The 27414-nt window shown below is 38.2% G+C and overlaps 1 non-coding gene and 1 pseudogene across 1 annotated transcript; both read left to right on the top strand.

Moving 5' to 3' along the window:
* The first annotated feature begins 2000 nt into the window (after positions 1–2000).
* On the top strand, positions 2001–2843 carry LOC116883966 (annotated as a pseudogene).
* Positions 2844–5011: 2168 nt separating this feature from the next.
* Positions 5012–5138, top strand: LOC116884091. Its single transcript, XR_004385830.1, has one exon. It is a non-coding gene; the product is annotated as a small nucleolar RNA SNORA17 (small nucleolar RNA).
* The last annotated feature ends 22276 nt before the right edge of the window (positions 5139–27414 follow it).

Raw genomic sequence — 27414 nt, forward strand, 5'->3', positions numbered from 1 at the left:
GTTCTTCCTTCTTTTGGGTTGCATATAGCCTGTGCGTTGTACACTTTCAATTTCCTGATAAATCAAAGTGTCTTATGATAAACCAATATCAATAGCATCTAAGTTTGCTGACACTGAAAATTGCCAGTCTCTGAGGATGAACAGTTAACTAAATTCTCATTATGTATGCAGCGATTGAGCCTACAATGATGCTGGTATCATAACCTGTGCATTAAATCCAGCACATTCTTGCATGGATATAAATGGAGAAATTTTAGAATGGGAGGTTTAAAAGAATAAGGTTCCGCCTATGTTATTGGATCATTATTGAGATAATGAGGAAGAAACTTCTCCCCTGCACCATGCTGCTGAGGACTGGGTAAAAATGGGGATAGGATACTTCTGGTGAGGGGATCCAGAAACTTGTGTCTTTAATACTAAGAAGTGTTGAACTAGGTTAGGTACTATAGGTACTGTGAGAATCTGAGAGACAAGTACCTCAGAAGTAAGCCAGGTGCTGCAGTGTCTGCTCTACTAAGTGTTTTTCTTACAGTTCTTGAAGGTAAATAACCAAAAAGGACCAGCAATGATACCATAGCATGATGGGGTCTCAATCTAAGTATGGTCCATTTAGGGAAAAGACTGTTGTGAAGTAAATTAATGAGAATTATGCCATTTGTATATACATAATTATTAAAATATTGTTTAAATATTTCACTGCTTGTATAACATTATTACTAATTTTGACTAAACATACATGAAGATTAATATCAATTCATTGTGATATCATCACAAACACTTCCACAGAGCATCAGCTTTATTACATGGTCACATTTCCTTTCCCCTATGAACAGTCAGGGAATAGATCATTGGTGATCTGTCAGAAACAAGTTGGAAATGTTACTGAAGCTGCCACTCCTTGCTTCTTCCCATACCTTCCGCCCTTCAAGGCAAATATGTGAGGCCTGGTTTCTGAACCTGCCTGTCAACCAGGAAGCATGAGCTGCCCCAGAAGCAAATCTGCCTGCCTCACTAAAATTTTACAGGATCTGTGCAGCAGAAAATATCCCCCTCTCTTTTAAAATAATTAATTGACATGGATTACTCTTTCTGGAACATTCTTTACATTATTAGTTCCCTCTCATTCTTAACAACCATCCTAACAATTGTACAAAATGATTTGTCTCAACAGACTGATTAAACACATAACACTTCTACTGCCTCACAGTAACAGTCCTTAGGGCAAGAGGCCTAATTTTCTTTAACCTTTAAATTCTATTTAAAAAGAATATTATTATCTTTTCCGAGGTTTTGTCCTTCATATTTGGTACCAGCTTTGGGGGTCCCTGCAAGTATCATGGATGGCAGAGAAACTGACAATATGTAGCAAGAAGGAAAATCCAGTAAGGATGAAGTAATTATCTGATGGTATTTGCAGTGTCTAAAGTCTGACATCAGTGCAGTATATTTTAGACATATTTAAGCACAGTATAACATTTGAAAAAAAACTTTTATCTCAGTTTCATGTGCATAATGAACTTAAGGCATAATAACATTGAAACTCTTTTGCAAAGTACATGTGACTCCTCATTTAAAGATGGATTCAACTGACTGAGAAAGGAAACTAAAGATTGAGGTCTATGAAGGGGATTCTGGGAAACCTAGCTGAGGTCTTATAGATAGGAAAGGTTATCATGTTAGTAAGCACATCAATTCCCAGTATTATGAATGAAAACCAAGTATACATTTCCTCCACTCAGGAGACACATGTATGTGATTAACTCTCCTAGTTTCTCCAGTGCTTATCTTGAGAGCACTTGTGCCCTCTGTAACTAGAAGAGGTTGTTATTTTTTTTGCAGTCATGAGGAACTGTCCGGGTATTTCCTCTATTTGTATTGCCACACAAACCCAGGCCTTTGCATATTATTCCCCAGGGAGGAACCACCCTGCCAGTGTTAGATTAAAGGTTGGTTGTCATCTAACTTGGAGTGAATGTTCTTCCCAGGCTTCCTCATCAAAAATGAAGTGGCCTGTTAGGCTGTTGGTGCTGTTCTTCTGGATTCCTGGTGAGGACAGAGGGAAGTGAGAGAGGAGAATGGGGGGGAGCACAAGTCCTGGGTCATACTGTTTCCACTTCATGTGTTGGGTCATGTATGGGTAGACAGTTATTATCCTCAGGATAGGGCCTATTGGGTGTGTATCTGTGAGCGGGGAGGTCCCCCAGATGAGAAAAAAGAACCTGTGCTATGATGAAGATCATGACATGGATGAACTGGGACAGTCTTAGTTATGTATAGAAGTACCTGGTGCTTCCTTTTCACTTGTTGTGTTAGGACTAGAATTTTAATATATTAAAAAATTTGTATGTAAATATAAACATATCAGTTGAAATAACAAAAATCACAAGATTGTTCATGAAGTTTGTGTATAACTCAGTACTTTTCTCTCATTATTTCAGCTTCCAGAGGTGATGTTGTGATGACACAAACTCCAGTCTCCCTGTCTGTCAGCCTTGGAGGTCAAACCTCTATTTCTTGCCGGTCTAGTCAGAGCCTTGTACACAGTGATGGAAACACCTATTTGAATCGGTACCTGCAGAAGCCAGGCCAGACTCCACAGCTCCTCATCTATAAGGTTTCAACCCGATTTTCTGGGGTCTCAGATAGGTTCAGTGGCAGTGGGTCAGGGGTCCAGATTTCACCTCAAGATCAGCAGAGTAGAGATTGAGGATTTAGGAGTTTATTACTGTGGCCAACGTACACATTATCCTCCCACAGTGATGCAGACCCTAACAAAAATGTCCTTGCTTGGGGCATCACAGCTGTCAAATAAGTTACTCATCTGTTTGAGAGTGAGGTCTTGAGGAACTGAAGATTATGGGTGCAGCTGAGGGCATGTACATGTTGGCTACAGCTCAGTGGTCATGGATTTTTGGCTTTTGGGACCTTTACTACAAGGAAGATTCCTGTATTTGACATTATGAACCTTTTATTTCTAGAGCATCATTATTCACCATTGAATTAGATAATAATGTGTTTCTGTGGTATTCTTCTTTACTTTCTTTTTTTTTTTGGAGCTGAGGACCGAACTCTGGGCCTTGTGCTTGCTAGGCGAGCACTCTTCCACTGAGCTAAATCCCCAAATACTCTTCTATACATTCTTACCTTTGTTAACTCTTCAATATCCTTTCCTTTCCTATTCCCTGCCATATCCTTGTGGAAACTTATCGGCCACTAGTATTCTCACTGTCTACTTTTACAATACACGTACATATACATACATTCTACAGTTAGTGTCTGAAAAAATCTAAAACAACCAAAGCAGAAGACAAGTCCACACAAAGCATGATATTTACTTGAATTAGGCAGCAAAACCTGACCTGTCAGTGACAGGAGCATAGACTCAGGAGTAGCATGTGTTCCCAAACATACATCTTAGCAATTATTTCAACAGTAAAATAGAAAGACCCACAGGCATCTGTGCCAAGATCTTATTACAATTTTTTGTCATTCAGAATCATTTATTCTTTTGTGATTAGGAAGAGTCATTCATTATGTTTTGGCACACACATAAGAATAAGGAACAAATAGGTCTGCAATTTTAGAAAGTTCCCAGCTTCCTTACAGCCTGGGAACTTGAATATAATTTTACCTTATGATCAAATGGTCTGAAAACAAAGTGGCAGTACTTAATGCCTCACTTGATCCCTACCACTACCTCTTACTCTCTTTAAGGCATATTCTCAATTAATCTATCATCATATCTTTCTAACTTCTAACTATTACAGACTTCAGATAAGTTATTCAAATTTCAGCATTTAAAGTTAAGATCCACTTATAAAAGAGAACAAATCACATTGATCTTTGTCATACGGTATACTTTTTTTTTTTATAGTTCCAGATATTTTCTCTCAAATTTCCTCATTTCAGTTTTCTTTGTAACTGAATCAAATTCCACTTGGATGTGTATCACTTTTTTCTTTTTGTTTTTTTTTTGCATTTTTATTTGATATTTTATATATTTACATTTCAAACGTTATCACCTTTCCCGGATTCCCCCTCTCTCATCTCTTCTCCCAATTTCTATGAATATGCTCCCGCTCCCAATCACCCAGTCCCAATTCATCAGCCTGGCGTTCCTCTACAATGGAGAAACAAGCCTTCACAGGACCAAGGCCTTCTCCTCATATTGATCCCAGACAATGCCATCCTCTGCTACATATGCAGCTGGAGTCATGGGTTGCTCCATGTATACTGTTTGGTTGGTGGTTTAGTGTCTGGTAGCTCTGGAGTGTCTGGTTGGTTCTCCCTGTGGTATTACAAACCCCCTCAGCTACCTCAGTTCTTTTTGTACCTCCTCCATTGGGAACCCTGTTCTTATTCCAAAGCTCAAAATACCCAAGTATAAGTAACCGGCATCATGATGTTCAAGAAAAAGAAAGACCAAAATTTGCTTCAGTGCTTTTTAGAAGAGGAAACAAAATACTCACAGGAGGAATTATGGAGACGAAGTGTGGAGCACTGTGGACTTTTTCTGTGTGTAGGGATAACAGAGATGCCTGCTCTGGCCTGTGACGCTCCCATCACTCTGTCCCACCAATAGAGCTCTTGCTTGAGTCACAGGTTGTTTACCACCCTATACTCTATATTCTTTCAGTTTCTCCTTCTGATTATGCTTTGTGTTTAAGGAATCTTCTATTTTCTTCATGGTTAAGAATACATATATTCTAAAACACGGTGTATAAATCGTTGGGAACAACAGGGTGCATGCTAAGAACTGAACCCAGGTCTTCTGTAAGATCAGCCAGTGTTCCTTTCATTGGAGCCATCTCTCTAGCCTTCGTTATCATTTCACTCATGATTTCAAATGTTCTGCCCCCATTTTCTTTTTAATGTAAAGGCTCTTGTTAATTTATAGTGTAACATATGAGAAAACTCTAAATATGTCACTTTCCCTCAAAGTCCCCTTAATCTCCTCTTGCCCCAGTGTCTCCATCTATGAAATTGTGACTAGTTAAGGTTGTTATCTATTCCTGACTTATAGAGACTATGCAGGTGTCAGTGCTATATCACATGTGTGTCTGTAGGTGGCAGAAAAGAGAGACACTATGTCTGCCCAGTATTTGGACATGTGAACATCAGAACAGTTAATTTTCATTTTTTTATGTCCTTAAGAAAGAGGGAGGGAGGGACAGAGGGAGAGAGAGAGAGAGAGAGAGAGAGAGAGAGAGAGAGAGAGAGCACCTAAGAAGACAAGACTACTGATAGGAAGGCCCAGACTGTCTTCCAGGATGAAGAACTAGAAACTGGAAGAACCCAAATAAGTTCAAGGTCCCTGGACAGGTGTCACAGACAGCCAGTGCAAGGTTTTACTCAGATGGGCAGGGCAAGTAGCAACCTAAAAATGACCACCAGACTGGACTCATTGGTCCTAGAGAGGGAGCTTGCCTGAATTGACCACCACTCCAGGACCAGCCAAGTCTAGACGATAGACCATGAGTGAAACAAATGCTGCCTGGAGCCATAATGCATGATCAGGGTACAGCACTCCTGAGACCAACTTTTAGATGTTTTCCTGAAACTCAGAATCCACAAGACCTTCTAAGAAGAACAAGTGACATGTTGATAAGTGGGAGAGAAGAAGAAATAGAAGAATGTGGTCAGAAAGAAGAGAGGCAGTACTGGAGATTAGAGGGTTATGAGAAACAGCCTGATGTGAGTGGCTGGTAATTACACCTGGGACCATGGTGAAGTGCTGGCCTGAGGTGCCATGAGAGGGACATTACTGGGTCCACAGCCCTGTAGAGGCAGGTCTCTGATGCCTCCAAATACCAGGCAAATATCCATGGTCTGAGCTCCTATCCTGGGAACATGTTGATGTCTGATGGCTGGGCAGAACTGGGTCAAACCCTCCTTTGGGCATGGTGGTAGAACTGACCCTGAAGGAATGAGAGCAGGTGAGTTGATGCTGGCCTTAGCTACATGCAGTACTAAGAAGAGCCTGGGACCACATATTGTAGCAGATTTGGGTGTGCTGGCTAAGAGAATACAAACATCCTGGTAGAACTTGCACTTGCACTTGTCACCATGCATGGGACATTTTCTTTATCTCTCTCCTCCTATGGCAGGCAGGAGTATGGCCCTGGAGTCATAAGAACATGAGATCTGAGCCTGACCATCACCAGCTGCATCACTAAGGACAGAGGGCCCTGCTTCATGCCTGGACAGCACAGTACATCTGACCTTGGTGGCAGGAGACAGACAAGCTGAACGTGAGGACCTTATTATGGAAAAGCTGGTCCTGTCATTTCTCTGCCATGAGGTGACACTGGAAAATAAAAATACCCCTTCACATCTCTTGTCACATTCAGCAGGCAGGATATCTGGCCCCAAGATCAAGCCTTTGGAGATAGAGAACTTTGGAGATGGAACCAAGTTCCCTGATTATTTTAAAGGTTAAGTAAAGTCATGACTGACTAAGATCTTATTGGATGTTCGCAAAATTAGTAACACAGGAATATATGAAGAAAAAGGAAGGGGATTATGAATGTCATCTACTTCTTCTAAGGCCTAAGCAGGTCAATATATTGATGAAAGGGAAGGTTCAAAACTTGTTTAGAGAAGACAGTGCCTAAAGAGATAGGATATAAGGTTCAACAGTAAATAGTTCATTCCAGGACATATTAGCTCATTCTTAGGGTAAAGTTAAGTTAAGTAAGAAACGTTAAGTAAGTTATAATATACCATGCACTTAAAGTATAAATTACATACATTAATTGTTGTCCTATGTAAGGGTTTATGTAAAAGAAGCAAATACTATGAGTAAATGGAAAAGTATTAATTGTTACTTTGTGCTCTTTACAGAAAAGTTGAATAGGCAGGACTATACTGTAAAACTAAAACAGATTAGAGGAAAAAGTCAACTATTAAACATTATGAGCATAATAAATTAATAGGTGACAAAATACAAAGGTTATATTTCTCTTAAAAGCTTGCTTTGGATTCTAATTGTCTTTTACTTAGAAATCAAATCCACAGATTACATGTTCCTGGCTAGATATAATCATTTGGCTTGATAAACAATACTTAAATCATTTTGGCTTGCATTGTGTAGGTATGCTCCACTAGACAGAGTCATTTGGATTATAATACTATACTGTTTAGATATGGGAAATTGTTAATCACTGACTACAAGGAGATAAGGAAAATTGAAAACAAATTTTAGTAAGTACTTGTTGAGATTCTTAGAAACTGTTTAAGGAAAATCTGAAGCTGTATGCATTTGAATGTTCTGAAAATCAATACATATAAAGATGTCTCAAGCTATTTGGGACACTTGCTTGAACAAGTGATTTGAGTCCTTTATTGCTGACTCCACCTATCTGTTCATTGTGGGTTAATGAACTTATCAGATAAGGACTCAGCAATATTTTTCCATAAAGTACTTAAGTGTCTCGTGTTGTCCAGATAGACAGTATAAGCATGTTATTTTCCCATTGACCACCACATATTTTTATACTATTGCCGCCACTGACATAGAAGACACTTTATGTGATTTTTTTCAACTATGAGAAGCCTGCATGACTCTTCCCTCCAGGTATACTGTAGCATATTGCTTCCTAGGGAGGACCACCTTCTTTACTGATAGTCTGATATAAAGGTTCAGTTGTCACCTTGCAATTACTGTTCTATCTCCTCAGGCTGCTTCCTCACTCACCATTCACCTGAGGCAGATGCAATGTCATCAGTATTGTAGTCTCTGAAACATATAAATGTAAGACCAATAAGCTGTACCCAAGGTGCACATGACTTCAGCTGCAACCCATAATCTGGAGTTCTTCAGAAATTCTCTGTCTCATAGATATGACCTTGCAGCTAGGCCACTGCATGTAAGCACACTTTTATCATAGCATCACTGTGGAAGGAACAAGTGTACTTTGAAGCAGTAATAAACTACTCTGTTTAAACTACAGGCTCTATTCTGCTGGTCTTGAGGGTGAAATCTGTGCCTGAAACACTGTTACTGAAATGTCTAGGAGTCCAGAAAATCAATTGCAAATCTTGTTGATTAGCAGCTATGGAGACTGGCCTGGCTTCTGCAGGTAGCAATGAAATATGTTTCAACTACTTTATATGAGGCTCTAACTAGACAGAGTAGTTTAAATAGAGCCTGATGTTAAAACCCATAGCACTGTACATATTTATGATGCCATTACTACAGTCAGTGCTGGATCCAGATCTTAGTTCCTGAAGGTTTCTTATCCTCATCTTCACTCTGTTGGTCCCATACTTAGTCCTACTAACCAAAGAACAACACTTCTTTCAATTTAATCGTAACATTTATTGAGTTCATAAATTTGGACATTACATTTACATATGTATTCAATTCTGAAGAACAGTGTTTGAGGAAGTTTGGTTTTCCAGATTCCACATAACCAGGTTCAGAGTTATGTTTTATAAACCAGTCAAATATGCCTGAATGAATTTGCCTTGAATGAGTTTATTTCTAGGCTACAATTTAAAATTGAAAATACAGCAGTCTAAATACGGTTTAAAAATGTCTCCTTATTTAACCATTAATTATTTAAGGTCGGTTTGTTTTATATAATAAAGAAACCTCAGCCATATTTCTTAGCAACAAAATCCCCAGTATTGATCCTTAGAGCTACTAATTCATATAAAGGCTAGAGAACAAAGCCAGTTCTCCAGTATCCCTTCATCTATGTCAAGTTGCTGTCTTGTCATCATCTGTGCAGTCTTGTTAAAGAATTTTCTCAGGGAATCTGATCCTTTATCTAACAGACTGCGTGTGTCACAATCCCATAGTGTAGGGTATAACATTTTGATTCAACAAAACTCCCTTCTAACTAACGCTTAACCCCGAAAAATCAGAAAAGTAACTGCATAGATAGTTCTTTATCTCATAAACTTTGTATCTCTGAACATTACACATTAACTTGCTGGGAAAAATCTGATTGTTTTAACTTTGAATTTCTGCTTGTCATCAAGGATAAGGCATGAAGATGGGAAAATGATTGTTAACATCAATGCATTTTTATTACATACAATCAGAAAATTCTGATATATCCAAATAAATTAGCATACCCATCTTATCTGTTATGGTTCAAGACTAGTATTGTCACTTCCATATTAAAATATACCACAGTTCAGCACAATTAATCTGTCAACTTGACAAGTCTAACATTTCCAGTTTTGGCCATGTTAGCACATATTACGTAAAGGCCACAAACCCATCTAACAGGACACCAAGGCCTAGAGACTACTAATGTTCAGCGTGAAGAGCTACTGTTACGTGTTTTATGAAATGGCATAGACTTGCTCTAAAATCATAACAGTTGGTATTCTGAATATTGATTAGGAAATTTCTCAAATCCCCATCCTAATCAAGACATTATCTTTACTTAATGAATACACTCTATCTTGGTTAATATAGAAAAATGCCTCGTATTCAAAACTAAAACCTGCTGATTTGTCCTCTACTTAATTAGTATGAATAATTTGTATCATTTAGTTAATGTAACACATCAGTAAATGTTATGTCCTAGGTATGGGTGCCTACTCGGCATTATGAATAATTCTCAGTGGTAAGATATACTAGCAAAAATATACAATATTCTTTTTAAATCTATAAGAATCTAGAGGGACCTTTTTAACATGTAACATCTGAAATTATTTCCCTATGAGAGAAGTCCATGGATTTTATATTTCTCAATCAACCTCTAGAGTATATATATATATATATACTCTAGAGTACATATATATGATATATGAACCCTTGTGTTGTTGTAAAGTTATAAAATAATATCCCATTACTGATGGTTGTGAGCCATTATGTGGTTGCTGGGAATTAAACTCAGGACCTCTGAAAGAGCAGTCAGTGCCCTTAACTACTGGATATTAACCCAAATGCTCGAATTACTCTAGATGCACAGAACACGTGAAACTCAAGAAGCATGACCAAAATGTGTATGCTTCACTCCTTCTTTAAAAGGGGAACAAGAATACACTTGGAAGGGTAGAGGGAGGGAAAATTTAGAACAGAGGCTGAAGGAACACCCATTCAGAGCCTGCCCCACATGTGGTCCATACATATTCAGCCACCAAACTATATAAGAAAGATGAAGCAAAGAAGTACAGGCTGACAGGAACCAGATGTAGATCTCTCCTGAGTGACATAGCCAGAATATGGCAAATACATAGGTGAATGCCAGCAGCAAACCACTGAATGGAGAAAGGGATCCCTGTTGAAAAAATCAGAGAAAGGACTGAAATAGCTTGAAGGGGCTTGAGACCCCATATGAACAACAGTGCCAACCAACCAGAGCTTCCCGGGAATAAGCCACTACCCAAAGACTATACATGGACTGACCGTGGGCTCCAACTGCATAGGTAGCAATGAATAGCCTAGTAAGGGCACCAGTGGGAGGGGAAGCCCTTGGTCCTACCAAGACTGAACCCCCAGTGAGCAGGATTTTTGGGAGGAGGGCAGTAAAGTGGAGAGATTTGGGAGGGGAACACCCATATATAACGGGAGGGGGAGGGCTTAGGGGGATGTTAGCTGGAAACCTGGAAAGGTAATAACAATTTAAATGTAAATAAGAAATACCCAATTTAAAAAGATGGAGAAAAATAAAATAAAAGGCTGTCTTTTGTTCCTACTAGGTCTAGCACCACAGTGCCCCAAGGTATCTGCTAGATATCTTACCAGAAGCACACATCCTAAATCCCTGGAAGCCAAGTGTCTCTGACACTACACACTCTCCAAAACTCAATCCTCCACAAGAAAGAGTACACATTAACCTCTGGTCCAATTGATAAGATATAATTGCCCACCTAAAAAAGGCCTGTACATATCCATCCCTTAAGAGCATTCATAACAACCTGTAGATACAGAGAGTGGAATCTTTACATCAGTCTCCATGTTCTCTCAGTGGCAACTTCTCTGCCAGTCTCCTCCTGTCTCTTCCTCTTTTCAGTTCCTGTCTCCTCCTCTTGCCTCAACTTTTCTCCAGTCCATCCTTCCTTCTCATCCAATGACAGGCCTCATTCTATCTTGTAATACCCTCACTTGTAAGACAACATCCCACACCATAGTAGTTTTTTTTAATTCATCAGTTTTAAATAATATATTGTTATTATTGCATGGTACGATGCTTTATAGACTTTTCAGTTAACCAAAGAAGTATCCAAACATACTGTGATAAAAATGAAGTCATTCCACATAACCTTGTTTTCACACATGTTATGTCTCTATATAACAAAGACTGTCAGGTGCTGTTCTTTCAGAGAGTGGCAACATGATCAAAGAACTGCATTAGATTGCTCATACTGGTCAAATCTGAATCCACAGAAGTAGCCCAGATGTCTATAACCTTCAGCAGTACATCATCTGACTAACAAAGGGAAACAAAATAAACTCAGTGAAGGGACTATGAATGTGACCTCTTCTCCTGAAACTGTATTTAAAATAAAAGAGCTCAGGATCATTTATGTAAGATGTAGCATTACAGAAAGTAATGCAGATGGCACAATAATCCCACAATGCTTTATAATTTCTTCTTTGTTTACAGCAAATATTTTGTTTATGATATATGGTGAGGGTATAAATATATATATTAGATAATTTAATGCATTTTAATTTCTTTTATAGATTAATCACTCTGAACCACTTATCATTGAGTGCATTTTTGGGTATATGCCCAAAAGAGGTATACCTGGGTCCTCTGGTAGTTGAATGTCCAATTTTCTGAGGAACCTCCAGACTGATTTCCAGAGTGGTTGTACCAGTCTGCAATCCCACTAACAATGGAGGAGTGTTCCTCTTTCTCCACATCCTCGTCAGCGTTTGCTGTCACCTGAGTTTTTGATCTTAGCCATTCTCACCGGTGTGAGGTGAAATCTCAGGGTTGTTTTGATTTGCATTTAAATGCATTTAAAGGCAAAATTATGTACAATTACCTGTTTGTTGAAAAACCTGTACATAAATTTGTTCCATTTTATGTTTTTTTGTTTATTTATTTATTCATTTATTTATTTATTCACTTTACATCTAGATCACTGTTCCCTGTTCTGGAAATTCAGACACACAGTCTCCTCTCATTCTCTTCTGAGAGGGCAAATTCTACTCCTCTCACTTGTCACCCTATTCTCATATATTAAGTCTCTGTACCAGTAGACCTATCCTCTCCCATTGGAACCAGACAAGGTAGCACAGTTATGAAAATAGAATCCATAAGTTGGCAACGGTTTTGGGAATGCTCCCAATCCAGTTGTTGTGAAACTGCATGTAGACTAAGATGAACATCTGCTGCATGTGAGCAGGGGCCTTAGGTTCCACCCATGCAGGCTCTTTGGTTAGTGGTTCAGTCTCTGAGAGCTCAAAAGGGTTCAGGTTATTTTTCTCTGCTGGTCTTCCTGTGGAGTGCCTATGAGTTTTTACAGGTCACTCAATCCTTCCTTGAACTCTTCCAAAATACTTTCTGTGCTTGTTCAATATTTGGCTGAGATACTTTGCATCTGTTTTTGAACGATTCTGGGTGGAACTTCTCAAGGGGCAGTAATCCTAGACTCCTGTTATGCACATTCTTTGAGCCTGGTTTACCTCCATCAGAAAAGTATTTTCTAGTTCCATTTATTTGCCTTCACCATTGATAATGTCCTTGTTTTTAAGAGCTGGTTAGTATTCTGCTGCATAAATGTACCATAGTTTCTGTATCCATTCTTTGGTTGAGAGAAATCTTGATTGTTTCTGCTTCTGGCTATTACAAATGAAGCTTCTATGAACATAGTGCAGCACATGTCCGTGTGGTATGGTAGAGCATATATTGGGTAAATACCCAGGAATGGTATAGCTGTATCTTCAGGTAGAATTGTTCCCAATTTTATGGGAAATATCCATATTGATTAACAGAGTGGTTGAACAAGTTTTCATTAAATGGAAGCTCATTCATTTGAAAAGCTTCTATTAAGCAAAGGACACTGTCAATAGGTCAAAACAGCAGCCTACAGTTTGGGAAAGGTTCTTTAAAAACCTGACATCCAACAGAGGACTGAGATCCAAAAAATATAAAGAACTCAAAAAGTTTGACACTAATAAACCAAATAACCCAATTCAAAACTGGGGCATAGGACTAGACAGAATGCTTAACAGAGGAACCCTGAATAGCTGAAAAGCACTTAAAGAAATGGTCAGTGTCCTTAGTCATCAGGAAATGCAAATGAAAGTTACCCTGATATTTCATCTTACACACACCAGAATTGCTAAGATAAAAAACTTAAGCGATAGCTCATGCTCATTAGGATGTGAAGAAAGAGTAGTACTCTTCCAGTATATGTGTTTATTAAAAGCTTTAAACAAAGAATTGGTGCTAAATTAAAACATTCTACAGATAAAAAATTATTTCACCAAAGACATAAATATTTCTAGTGGATCAACTCAAACAGAAGGATAATTATTAATTTTTAAATATGGAAAAAATCTTATAATGTAGAAGACAAATAACTGTTAAATCCTACCAGCAGCTTCTTCAACAGAGTAAAGTTTACATAAAGGCAAGAATACATAAAGGCCACTAAGAGCATCAATATCATAATACCAATGTTTGAAAACAGATCTTGAGACCACATACTTAGACTTCAAATCTTTGACATGCAACTAAGATCTGATGTCAAAATGAACACCAGAGTTCTCTTTGTCTTAAGTTTCAATATTGCATACCACTATTTTTTACCTCCCAAAAGCCATTCCACAGCTTTTCTGTAGACTCCAATTGTGTTTTTAACAGGAAACATTGTTTGGGTAATCCACATTGACATTTGTTTTGCTACATAAAAATTCCAACTGAGAATGGCACTTAGATTCCTCAGGACAATGACTTCAATAGTTCATGAAGTCTACAGAGATTAAGTTGTGTTTGTACTGCTGAAGCATACAGGGTATAGAGCAGCCTAATGGGACTCTGATGCCAAAACCATTCAAAGTTCTTAAAAGCCTGGCTATATCTGAGACATTATGTCAGATATAGGAGGAACCAAAAGAACAACTATGAAAACCCAGCCTCACACATCTGCATCTCTTAGAGTTTTATGTTATGATTTATATCACTGTGGGATCCGCAGTAATACTCCTGGCAGAAATATGTGGCAAAATCTTCAGCCTGCAGGATGCTGATGGTGAGTGTGTAATCTGTACCAGATCCACTGCCACTGAACCTTGATGGGATACCTGTTTGCAAATTGTTTGTATTATACATCAGGAGTTCAGAAGCTTCTTCAATCTTGTGCTGATCAGCATAAGACATTTCCAATATTCCAATTTGCTTTGCAGCTGAGAGTGACTCTGTCTCTCACAGATGCATACAGGGATGAAGGAAACTGAATCATCTGGATGTCACATCTCATGGCTGATATTGGAAATACACATCAGACACATACTGTTAATAACATGAAAAACATAACTTTTCAAAGTAACATACACACTTCTGAAAGTGTTTTTGATATTGTCCATCTTACCTGGGACCCAAAGCAGCAGCAGCCCTAAGAGTTGAACTGGAGCCATCATGACTGGCCTGTGTCCTGTCTGGGAATGAATACCAAAGCATGTAAGTTGTCGAATAAGAAGGCATACTTAAGTAGATTGTTTCCTCAGATATGCAAATCTAGCGATCTGGCACAGCTGCATGGCTGATCTTCCTCTGTAATTTAATAAAGACATGATGTCTCTGCCATACTCAGAATGAAAGTTGGGATGCATAGATTTTTCTGACAGGAAATGTGATTATTTCTCTTGAGAAAGAGAAGAACAGTGTCAGCCCAGGCTCCTATAAAGAGTATATTATGGTCATTATAATTTTCTGCCATGTTTTCCTCAAGAGAGCTCCAATTCATACAGTAACTGTTCACTATGACACAGACCTATACCAGAAAAGATCTAGAAAACAGTACATAGGTCCCTTTTATAGGTGCCTGGCAACACTATTGGAAACAAAGTGTTTTCCCTTTTGTTCCCCTTCCCTGATCCACTTAATATGAGGTAGGAGACATACAGAAAAGCAAAAACTCAATACCCAATGAAAAGGCAAACCCAAAACATGTGACTCTTAAATAGCAGGACCTCCATTCACTAAATTCTCATCTTATAAAGCTGATGTGACTGACTGCATGCATGACTGCTCTGAAGTTACGCACTCCTGCTTCCCATCTTGTGGCTGATCTTTGTCTGATGATGTCGTGGGCACTCGGTTCATTACTCCTATTCCCTCTAGTAGGTTTTTGTCCCAAAGCATTAACCCAAGCACAGACCCATTCTTAACTATGTGGTCATTCAGACCCTTAAATGTTTCATGATCCTTAATAAACTTAAACATTGTTTTCACTTCCATCTGTTTTTCTATCTTTAACAAACAAAACTTTCTTTTATTCATATCAACATTGTTTACATATTACAGGGATTAGAGATGCTTTTATATTCTTTTTTTTCTTCTTAATTCTTTTTTTTTTTTTTTTTTTTTTTTTTTTTTTTTTTTTTGGAGCTGGGACCAATCCCAGGGCCTTGCACTTGCTAGGAGATCGCTCTACCACTGAGCTAAATCCCCAACCCCTAGAGATGCTTTTAAAGAAAAAAACTTGGTAGAATTTCTGAATAGAGATATTATCTACAATAACACCCCTCCATGTTTTCTAAGTGAGTCAGTGCAACAAATGCTATTTTTTTTGTTTTTGTTTTTTGTTTTTATTTTTGATTTTGTTTTTGTTTGTTTTTGTGACTGATGATGTCTAATGTCACAAAGGAGTAATGAACACGAAATGCCTATGGAAATAATACTGATGTTTGGAAACAGGTCTTGAGTCCACATACACTTCAAATCTTTGGCATGCAACTAAGATCCAAATTCAAAATGAACACCAGAGTTCTGTCTGTCTTAAGCTTCAACATTGCATACATCTACTTTGTACCTCCCAAAAGCCATTCAATAGCTTTTCTGAGAATATCACTTTGATTCCTCAGGTACACTGACTGCAACAGTTCATGAAGTCTACAGAGAATAATTAATGTTTGTACTGCTGAAGCATACAGAATACAGAGGAATCTCATGGGTCTCTCATGTCCAAACCATGCAAACTCTTCAAAGCCTGACTACATCTGGGACATTATGTCAGTAATGGAACCAAAAGAACAGCTGTAAAAACCCAACCTCACACATCTGCATCTCTGGGTGGTTTATGTTATGGTTTGTATCACCGTGGGGCCCACTGTTCCACTGAAAGCAGAAATATGTGGCAACATCTTCAGGCTGCAGGCTGCTGATGGTGAGTGTGAAATCTGTACCAGATCCACTGCCACTGAATCTTGATGGAATGCCCGTTTGCAAACTGTTTGCATTATATATCAGGAGTTTGGGAGCTTCTCCAAGCTTTTGCTGATACCAGTTTAAGTACTTGTTAATATTCTGACTTGCTTTGCAGTTGAGAGTGACTCTGTCTCCCACAGATGCAGACAGGACTGAAGGAGACTGGGTCATCTGGATGTCACATCTCATGGCTGATATTGGAAATACACATCAAACACATACTGTTAATAACAGGAAAAACATAACTTTTCAAAATAACATGCACACTTCTGAAAGTGTTTTTGATATTGTCCATCTTACCTGGGAGCAAAAGCAGCAGCAGCCCTAAGAGTTGAACTGGAGCCATCATGACTGGCCTGTGTCCTGTCTGGGACTGAATACCAAAGCGTGCAGATTGTCTAATAAGAAGGCATACTTAAGTGGACTGTATTCTTCAAATATGCAAATCATGTGGTCTGGCACAGCTGCTTGGCTGACTTGCCTCTGTAATTTAATAAAGACATGATGTTTCTGCCATACTCAGAATGAAAGTTGGGATGCATAGATTTTTCTGACAGGAAATGTGATTATTTCCCTTGAGAAAGAGAAGAACAGTGTCAGCCCAGGCTCCTATAAAGAGTATATTATGTTCATTATAATTTTCTGCCATGCTTTCCTCAAGAGAGCTCCAACTCATAAGTAACTGTTCACTATGACACAGACATAGACCTGAAAAGACTTGGGAAACAGTACATAGGTCCCTTTTATAGGTGCCTGGCAACACTATTGGAAACAAAGTGTTTTCCCTTTTGTTTCCCTTCCCTGATCCTCTTAATATGAAGTAGGAGACATACAGAAAAGCAAAAACTCAATACTGAATGAAAAGGCAAACCCAAAAAATGTGACTCTTAAATAGCAGGACCTCCATTCACTAAATTCTCATCTTATAAAGCTGATGTGACTGACTGCATACATGACTGCTCTGAAGTTATGCACTCCTGCTTCCCATCTTGTGGCTGATCTTTGTCTGATGATATCGTGGGCACTCAGTTCATTACTCCTATTCCCTCTAGTAGGTTTTTGTCCCAAAGCATTAACCCAAGCACAGACCCAATCTTAACTATGTGGTCATTCAGACCCTTAAATGTTTCATGATCCTTAATAAACTTAAACATTGTTTTCACTTCCATCCATTTTTATATCTTTAACAAACAAAACATTCTTTTATTCATATCAACATTGTTTACCTATTACAGGGATTAGAGATGCTTTTAAAGAAAAAAAAAACTTGGTAGCATTCCTGATTAGAGATATTATCTACACTAACACCCCCTCCATTTTTTCCGAGTGCGTCAGTGCAACAAATGCTATTTTTTTGTTTTTTGTTTTTATTTTTGATTTTGTTTTTGTTTGTTTTTGTGACTAATGATGTCTAATACTACAAAGGAGTAATGGATACGAAATGCCTATGAAAAGGATGTATACTAGTTATTGCATCAATACCCACACATTTAAATTCATATACCAAAATATTGTTTTCCAGTCCTAAGCATAGTATATATTTATTTGTGAATCTTTCCAATGTGAAAAGACAAAATGTACCAGCTCTCCTCATACAAATCCATACTGTCCTTTGTGTTTCTATAGACTTCATTTTGCTTCAGACTTCATGACCATAGAGCAAATGATAGTAGGAAGACTTATTGTCTTAAAGATCAAAGAGTTGATGAAAGCCTCATATCATCTGTCCATACCCAGAAGAGGGGAAACAGCTCTCTGAAAATATAAAAAGAGATCAGTGAGTGATCTATGTTCACAGAGAGGCTAGACTAATCCCCAGAGTATGCTTTCTTCACTATAAGCCAATCCTTATTTCTACATAAGCAGGGAAGGTGGGCCACACAAGTACCTTCAGTGAAGCCAGGTAGTGCATGTGGCTACAGACAAACAGAACACTGATGTGCACAATGGGAAGCCTCTGCTTGGAGTCCTCAATAGGACTTGTAGAATTTGTTCTTTCTCTGATATGAAGGTGAAGATCCTTGATCTTTTTTCTCCTGCTGCTCTAAGTAACTGGGCTGCTATTACAGGTTTAAAGACTGGATAGGAAGAATCTGTAGCACTAGATATATTTTTATTATCAGATATGTTGTAAATACAAATTCTTTTTGATTTACATATGTCAAATTAAGTATATCTTTATGGAACTTGAAGAATAAACTAAATAAATTTGTGGAATAGCAAATCTTTTTTTTGGTCAAAAACCACTCTTATTTTGTAAAGTCACCCCACAAAAACATTTCAATTATTATGGATCTCTATTTTTTTTTAATTTTTATTAGATATATTTCTCTACTTATGTTTCAAATGTCATTCCCCTTCCTGATTTAGTCCCTGGGAGCTCTGATTGATTGGTATCGTCATTCTTATGAGGATGTAAGACCCTTAATCTCCTTCAGGCCTTTCTCTAATTCCTCCAAATGGGATCCCATTCTCAGTTCAGTGGCTTACTGCTAGCATTCCTCTCTGTATTTGTCACGTTCTGACTGAGCCTCTCAGATGACAGCTATATCTGGCTCCTGTCATCATGTACTAATTGGCTTAATAGATATAATGTATCTAGCATATATATATATATATATATATATATATATATATATATATATATATATATATATATATATATATATATGGCCATGTCCCCAGGTGAATGGCCATTCTGTCAGTTTCTGTTCCACAATTTGTTTGCAAATCCACACCTATGAATATTTTTGTACCCCTTTAAAGAAGGACTCAAATATTTGCATTTGGCTGTCCTTCTTCTTGAGCTTCATATAGTCTGTGAATTGTGTCTTGTGTAATTTGAGCATTTGGGGTAATATCCACTTATCAGTGAGTGCATACTGTGGTGTTTTGTTTGTTTGTTTGTTTTTTAGTTTTTGTTCTTTTCGTAATTGGATTTGCTCTTTCAGGATGATATTTATTAGTTTCATCCATTTGCCTATGAATTTCATGAAGTCATTGTTTTTGATAGCTAAGTGATAATCTACTATGTAAATGTACCACATTTTCTGTATCCACTCCTCTGTGGAAGTACATCTGGGTTCTTTCCTGCCTCTGGCTATTATAAAGAATATTATAATATTAACATAGTGGAGCATGTGTCTTTGTTGGATGTTGGAGCATCATTTGAGTATATGTCCAGAAAAGGTATAGCTGTGTCTTCAGGTAGTGCAATGTCTAGTTTTCTGAGGAACCATCAAAATGATTTACAGAGTGGTTTTACCAGCTTGCATCCCATAACAATACAGGAATGATCCTCTTTCTCCACATCCTTTCCAGCATCTACTGTCACCTGAGTTTTGATCTTAGCCATTGTGTCTGGTGTGAGGTGGAATCTCAGGGTTGTTTTGATTTGCATTTCCCTAATAAATAAGAATGTTGAACATTTCTTTAGGTACTTCTCAGCCCTGTGATATTCTTTAGCAGAGAATACTGTGTTTACCTCTGTACCCCATTTTTAATAGGGTTATTTGTTTCTCTGGATTCTAACTTCTTGAGTTATTTATGTATATTGGATATTAGTCTTCTATCAGATGTAGGATTGGTAAAGATCTTTTCCGAATCTATTGATTGCCATTTTGTCTTGAGGACAGTATCCTTTGCCTTACAGAAGCTTTTCAGTTTTATGAGATCCCATTTGTTGATTCTTGATCTTAGAGCATAAGCTATTGTTTTGTTCAGGAAAATTTTCCCCATGCCCATGTGTTCAAGGCTCTTACCCATTTTTTTCTTCTATTAGGTTGAGTGTATCTAGTTTTATGTGAAAGTCCTTGATCCACTTGGGCATAAGGTTTGTACAGTGTGGCAAGAATGAATTGATTTGCATTCTTCTATATGCTGACTTCCAGTTGAAACAGTACCATTTGTTGAAATTGCTATCTTCTTTCCACTGGATGGCTTTAGCTCATTTGTCTAAGATCAAGTGACAGGTGTGTGGGTTCATTTCTGGGTCTTCACTTATATTCCACAGATCTACCTGCCTGTGTCAGTACCAATGCCATACAATTTTTATCACTATTGCTCTGTAATACTGCTTGAGGTCAGGGATAGTGATTCCCCCAGAAATTCTTTTATTGTTGAGGATGGTTTTCACTATCCTGTTTTTTGTTTTGTTTTGTTTTGTTTTGTTTTATTGTTGTTATTCCAAATTAATTTGCTCTTTCTATCTCTAAGAAGAATTGAGATGGGATTTTGATGGGGATTCCATTTAATATGTAGATTGCTTTTGGTAAAATGGCCATTTTTACTATATTAATCCTGTCAATTCATGAGCATGGGAGATTTTTCCATCTTCTGAGATCTTCTTCAATTTCTTTCTTCAGAGACTTGAAGTTCTTGTCATACAGTTATTTCACTTGCTTGGTTAAATCACATCAAGGTACTTTATATTATTTGGGACTTTTATAAAGGGTGTCGATTCCCTAATTTCTTTCTCAGCTACTTATTTCTAAGAGTAAATTATATACCCAGCCACTTTGTAGAAGTTGTTTATAAGGCTTAGTAGTTCTCTTGTGGAACTTTTGCGGTCACTTAAATATACTATCATATCATGCAAATAGTGATATTTTGATTTCTTCCTTTCCAATTTGTATCCCTTAGGTCTCCTTTTGTTGTTTGATTGCTCTGGCTAGAATTTTGAGTACTATATTGAATAAATATGGAGAGAGTGGGCAGTCTTGTCTAGTCCCTGATTTTAGTGGAATTGTTTTAAGCTTCTCTCCATTTAGCTTAATGTTGGCTACTGGTTTGCCATATATTGCTTTTACTGTGTTTAAATTTTGGCCTTGAATTCCTGATCTTTCTATGAATTTTATCATGAAGGTGTGTTGACTCAGCTTCTAATGAAAAGATCATGTAGATTTTTTCTATGAGTTTTTTTTACAAATTGGATTACGTTGATGGATTTCAGTATAGTGAACCATCCCTGAATCCCAGGGATGAAGCCTACTTGGATCATGATGGATGATCATTTTGATATGTTCTTGGATTTTGTTTGAGAGAATTTTATTAAGCTTGTTTTGTTCATTTTTATAGGGAAATGGGTCTGAATTTCTCTCTTTGTTGGTTTTTGAGTGGTTTAGGTGTAAGCATAATTCTGGCTTCATAGAAGGAATTGGTTTGTGCTTCTTCTCTTTTTATTTTGTGGAATTGTTTGGACAGTATTGGTATGAGGTCTTCTATAAAGGACTTATAGAATTCTTCACCAAACCCATCTGGTCCTGAGCATTTTTTGTTTGGGAGACTTTTAATATCTGCTTCTATTTCTTTAGGAGTTATTGGACTTTTTAAATTGTGTATGTGGCCTTGATTTAACTTTGGTACCTGGTATCAACCTGCTTATGTATATTCTCTCCAGATTCTTTTTGGAAGCACTCAGAGCTATGAGTTCTCCTCTTAGCCCCTTTCACTGTCATCTCAAAAATCTTGGGGTCTCCAAGGTAACTTCAAATTTGCAGCTTCTTTTTTCAATGACTGGGATCCATAGATGATCTTCTGGATCCTCCAAAGGGCTAACATCACTTCTCCAATGCGCTCTCTAGCACTCCAAGCTCAGGTTCATCCACTCCACTCCTGCTGCTGCTAATCATCCAACAATACTGGTATCTCCAAGATACTGGAGTCTTCCTCTGCAACTAAGCTTCACCAATAGCATCTCATAGCCTCTCTTTATGAAGCCAAGGCTCAAATCCTTTGCATGACCCCTTCAGTGCTGGACATCAACTGTAGCTGAGGCTGCACTTTCACTAATGGCCTTCCATAGCCTCTCAAAGTGCCAATGCTTGGTTCCTCTTCATGGCCCCATCATGGCTTCAAAACCAGCACCACCTGGGCAACTCTTACACATTACCAAGTACAGCTGCAGCATGAGGTACATTCTTGGCTATTTCTGGAACACAGCTTCTTTGTGCTCTTAGAAAACACTTCTCAGAAGATTTCACTTCGGTGACGCTGGTCTTTTCTTAATCACCAGAAATTTCTTAGCTCCAGCTACCAACATCAATTGTCCCCATAGTATCTTTTGTTCTGGACTCTAAAGTCAGAGCCACCTGGCTGAAGCTGCCATGCTCTGCTGCTTGCTGGAGCTAGAACATGACTCCACACCCCTCTCCCACACACACACCTTAGTCTGTTACCAGCTTTCTGTTCCCCAATTCCCTCACTGCCTAAGCTTGGCTGTTCTGGAATTTGCTCTGTAGATTGACTTTGAACTCAAGAGATCTACATGGCTCTATCTTCTGGGATTAAAGGCATGTACCACCACGCGTGGATTTAAGCTTTTCTTTGCCTAGAACTTGCTCCTTCCCAGCTGAAGTTGAACACAGAAATCTGTTTGCCTTTCTTTCCTGGGATTAAAGGTGGGAACCATGCTTGGACCAAATTCAGCTAGTTGTGATCTTACCTCAATGTCACCACTCCCTAAATTCAATTTAATGTCCTTGAACACAGGATTCATCTGCATTTTACTTCCTGGTGCCCCCTTAATATCGAAATCAAGCATTTTATATTTTCCCTTTCTAAGCTTGCTATGCTTGTTTAAATGCGCTCAATGAAACTAAACCAGAGAACAAGTCTGTGATGGTCATTTCTAAGACTGTCTTTGGCAATGAAGTAAATCTGAGTCTCTTTACCTTAGTCTCAGACAGACTCTTCAAGTGAGAGCAAAAAGCAGCCACGTCCTTCATGAAAATGCTACAAAAACTGTCTCTAGGCCACACACTGAAGTTCTTTTGCACAGAAACATCGACAGGACTGCACAGTTCAAATCACTCACAGCAACAAAATCTTCCTTATTTCTACTAGGATAGCTCATTAAGCCCCACTCAAAGCATTCCATGGCTTTCCAAATGCAGAGTCCACAAATCCACATTTTTCCAAACAAAAGCTTCATCAGGCCTACCACAGCAATACCCCAGTCTCTGGTACCAACTTCTATCCTAGGTTTACTGCTATGACCAGACATAATGACCAAGGCAAGTCTTATAGACAACAATATTCAGTTGGAGATGACATACAGATTTAGAAGTTCAGTCCTTTATCATCAATATGGGAGCATGGGAGCATCTAGGCAAGTGGTAAAATGGAGCTGAATCCTGTGCAGGCAGACTTTGGAGTTCTTCATCTTCATCTGAAGGCTGCTAACTTAATACTGACTTCCCGGTAGCTAGGGTGAGGGTCTTAAGCCCATGCCCCTAGTGACACACCTATTCCAACAAGGCCACACCTTCTAATCCTGTCATTCCCTGGGCCATGCATATATCAACCACCACTCATGGGAAATATGTTCTTTGTCCTAATTATGCAGTAGGCTAGCTTCTTTCTCAATACCTGTATTCCTTAATCATTTACGTAATGAGACAATAATTCTCCTGAGTTCTCCAGGAGTAATGGTGAAAATAATTGTTATTTATTTCAATTAAGACCTAGAGAGACATTGACCCACTCCACTGCTATTAAATAGTGGGTAGTAAGAGCTCTATGGCTTATTCTGCTCCTCTGTATTCTTTCCATCATGCTTGAGGATTGTTTTGGAATGTGGCTTCAAAGACTGCAGCATGACAACCTAATTTTATTCACAAAGCCAAAAAGTATAGTACATTATAAAGGTAATGATAATGATGTGTTCCTTGATCCTTCTGCATTATTATGCTCAATCTTATGATATCTCTGATTGGGATTAAAACTGACTACTTAGTGCAGTGATTCTCAAACTGCTAATGCTGTGACTCTTTAATACAATGCCTCATGTTGTGGTGTCCACCAGCCATAAAATTATTTTTTTTTGCTACTCCATTACCATCATTATAAATATTAGCTTATAGGCAGCACTCGTATTAAATGATCATACTTCACTTTGAGAAGATTGCTGTGATAAGCAAGTTATTAGAATTAATTTGCTAGATAACATTAGTGAATTAATTTTTGAACCAAGGGGGTCCATATCATTCACCATTCGCTCATTTTGTGTGTGTGTTTAATGTCTCAGTTAAGCACTCACTGCTTAAATTGTTTATCCCAGTTGGGTAAATAATAGTACTCTAAAAGAACCCATAGTGTTGTATGCATTAATCAGAAGAAAAAAGAGTTTTACTAGTGCTAGGTGGATAGGGGCCTTGCAATTTTATGTGCAATACAAGCACAATGCTCCCCATTAAAGGAAGGATTTGATGAGATAAGAAAAAGCAAAGTTATATTGGATGGCAAATACAGCTCTATACATCAACTTCCAAAAATAAGGTCCTTACATTAGATCTAATTGTATGATATGTTTAGGAAATCCTGATGCATTTTTTCTTGTAGTGGGCAAGTACATTCTTAGAATCTTTTTATGCTTTCAAGGAGTTAAAATATCAAAGGTCTAGATGAAAATGACTGGCTAATTACAACAAGGAAACATTAAGTTTTGATTTTATAAAAGTCTTTCAGAATCATGTTTATTATGCATGCAAGCCTCTCAAAGATAGTTTAGTACAACATATCTAGGTTTGATATGGCTGAGTTAAAATACATGCCCATCAAGCCTGAAAGATGCCTCAATGGGTTAAAGCACTTGACAGCCAAACATATCAAGTGACCAGAGATTTATTCTTTTGATCCATGGAACACATTTGATAAGCTGAATACAGGAGTGCTCAACTGGGTATCTCTAAGGTGAAATAGGAAGCAGAAAGGGGAGAATCACTACAAACTTTTCAAGACAACTAACTTAGAGTAAGAAGACCCTGCACACCAGTAGGATTAATTAGGTCCCTGCCATAATACCATATGGAAAGAGAACCTTGGACCTTCATATATGCACATGCCCATCATTGTATAGATCTCTTTCTCTCTTTCTCTCTCTCCCTCTCTCTCTCTTTCTGTCTGTCTTTTACACACACACACACACACACATACACACACCACATCACACTTTTTAATCATACTTTCATTCTTTTCCAACATTCTCTTTCTATTCTCCCTCCTCTCAGTGGAATTCACTTTTTTCAGACACATCTTCCTATTTTCATTTCTTTATTCAGAGTCAAGTATCTTTAATTTTGATTGCCTATAAGAACATGTCAGTGTCATATTTACTTAAAAAGTATTTTGCCAGCATCATCATCACAGAGGAATATGACCTCCATTACCTCTATCAATCATTAAATGCCTCTAGAATCTCAGAAACAGGTAGAGCATTATGATTCTCTTCTTTGTTGTGATGTAATAATGTGAGTGAATAATTATTTGGCAGAGGATTTTGTAGAGTGTACAATAGAGAATGGCAGTTGTAAGTTAGGTTTTATTGTGACAAGTTAGTACAAGACTATGCAGATGTTGCTTCCTAGACAGGACAAAATTTGTTTGTTATAAATCATTTATTTTTGTATACAGATGTATACACATACACATGTGTGAGTGTGTGTGTGTGTGTGTGTGTGTGTATGTGTGTGTGCGCGCGCGCGCGCGCGCGCATGTGTGGCTGATTCATTCAAAGCTGAGAAAATGGCATCAGAAGCATTAGTGCAGCTCTATAAACTTTGCCTGCCTCCCCACACTTGATGATAACTGAATTTATGTCCTCAACAAAAAAGCCAGGGCTTTTACTTTATGAGCTATTTATTCAGCCTTAAAACTGGATATTTGGACTCTGAGCCAGAATAAACTTTTATGCTGCTTTGATGAGGGTATTTTATCAGAGAAACAGGAAAAATAGTGATGCTAAGAGATAGTAATGTAAATAACTAGAAAGAGAGTCTTTTGCTGCTTTTTCAGTTGAAGATGCACCTTTCTTTGGACCTCTGTGAAGGAGAATCATATCTCCATGTTAAATTTCTTAAAAAGATCACCAATCTTAAGTGTAGGGAGCAGCGCGGTAAAACAAAGATGGCGCCATCATCCAGTCCCGTCTGGATGTAAACAATTTATCATGCATGTGCAGGTTTGTCCCCTTGCCAGGGTGGCCATAGGATAATGAGGTGATCCGGCGCCCTCCTGTGGTGAACAACAGTACTGCGCATGTGCGGGTTTGCACCAGGAGTCAATCTGGCCGGGGCGGTACCATGCTAATGGGGTGATTCATGCTGGGCCAATCCCTGGAGGACAAGTAGCAGGGGTGATAGTGGGGTGATTCATGCTCCGCCAATCCCTGAAGGACAAGTAGCATAGCCACAGCCTGTTGTGTATATAAGGCGAGCGCCTTTGCTGCTCAAGGTCCCCGTATCAGCAATGAAGTGGTCCTGCAATAAAGGCTGTTGAGAAGAATCCGATGGTGTTGTGTCTTCCTTGCCGGCTGAGGTGGGCACGACACTTAAGAACTCAATATCATGATATTTCTATGGGCATATCTTAGTGATTCTATTCTGGCTTCAACTCCCATATGATTTCAGTGATTTCCCTCTGGCTTCAGCTCCCAATTGATCTTAGTGATTCTCCTCTGGCCTCAGCTCACATATGATCTTAGTGATTCTATACTGGCTTCAGCACCCATATGTGCAGCTTTTGTGTTCATTCCTTTTTACTTGTCCCTTCTACATCCTTGATCTCTACTAACATAAATACAACCTTTGAAAATTATATTCTTCTTGGAGCTGAAGCAGACCTGGTGGTGGTAGAATATGGTATAGAGCAGAAAAGTTGAAGGTCAATTAAGTATTTCTTAGGGAGTAAATCTCCAGTTTTGAAAATTATATATTATGTGATGAAAGAGCACAAAGATATCAATAGTATCTTGAAGCATCCAAGGAATATTATGAAACAGATACAATACACAATAAGCAATGAAAGGAACTCAGGGAACTCAGATGATTCCTGATACTGTAAGACTTTGATTAATGTACCTTGGTAGAGCACAGACCAATGAAGGAACAAGATTACCTAGGTGAAGATAAGAAACTCATCCTTTCAGAGACTCCTGACACCACAATGATTTTAAGTGTTCTCCATGTTCACTTCAAGAACATTCCAGGATCTGACTAAGAGTAAGTATTTTTGTCATAAATAATATCAAAAGCCAAAAGTTAAATGAGTATAATAGAGACAACACATA

Source organism: Rattus rattus, chromosome 14 (assembly GCF_011064425.1).
Source record: "Rattus rattus isolate New Zealand chromosome 14, Rrattus_CSIRO_v1, whole genome shotgun sequence".
Lineage (NCBI taxonomy): Eukaryota > Metazoa > Chordata > Mammalia > Rodentia > Muridae > Rattus > Rattus rattus.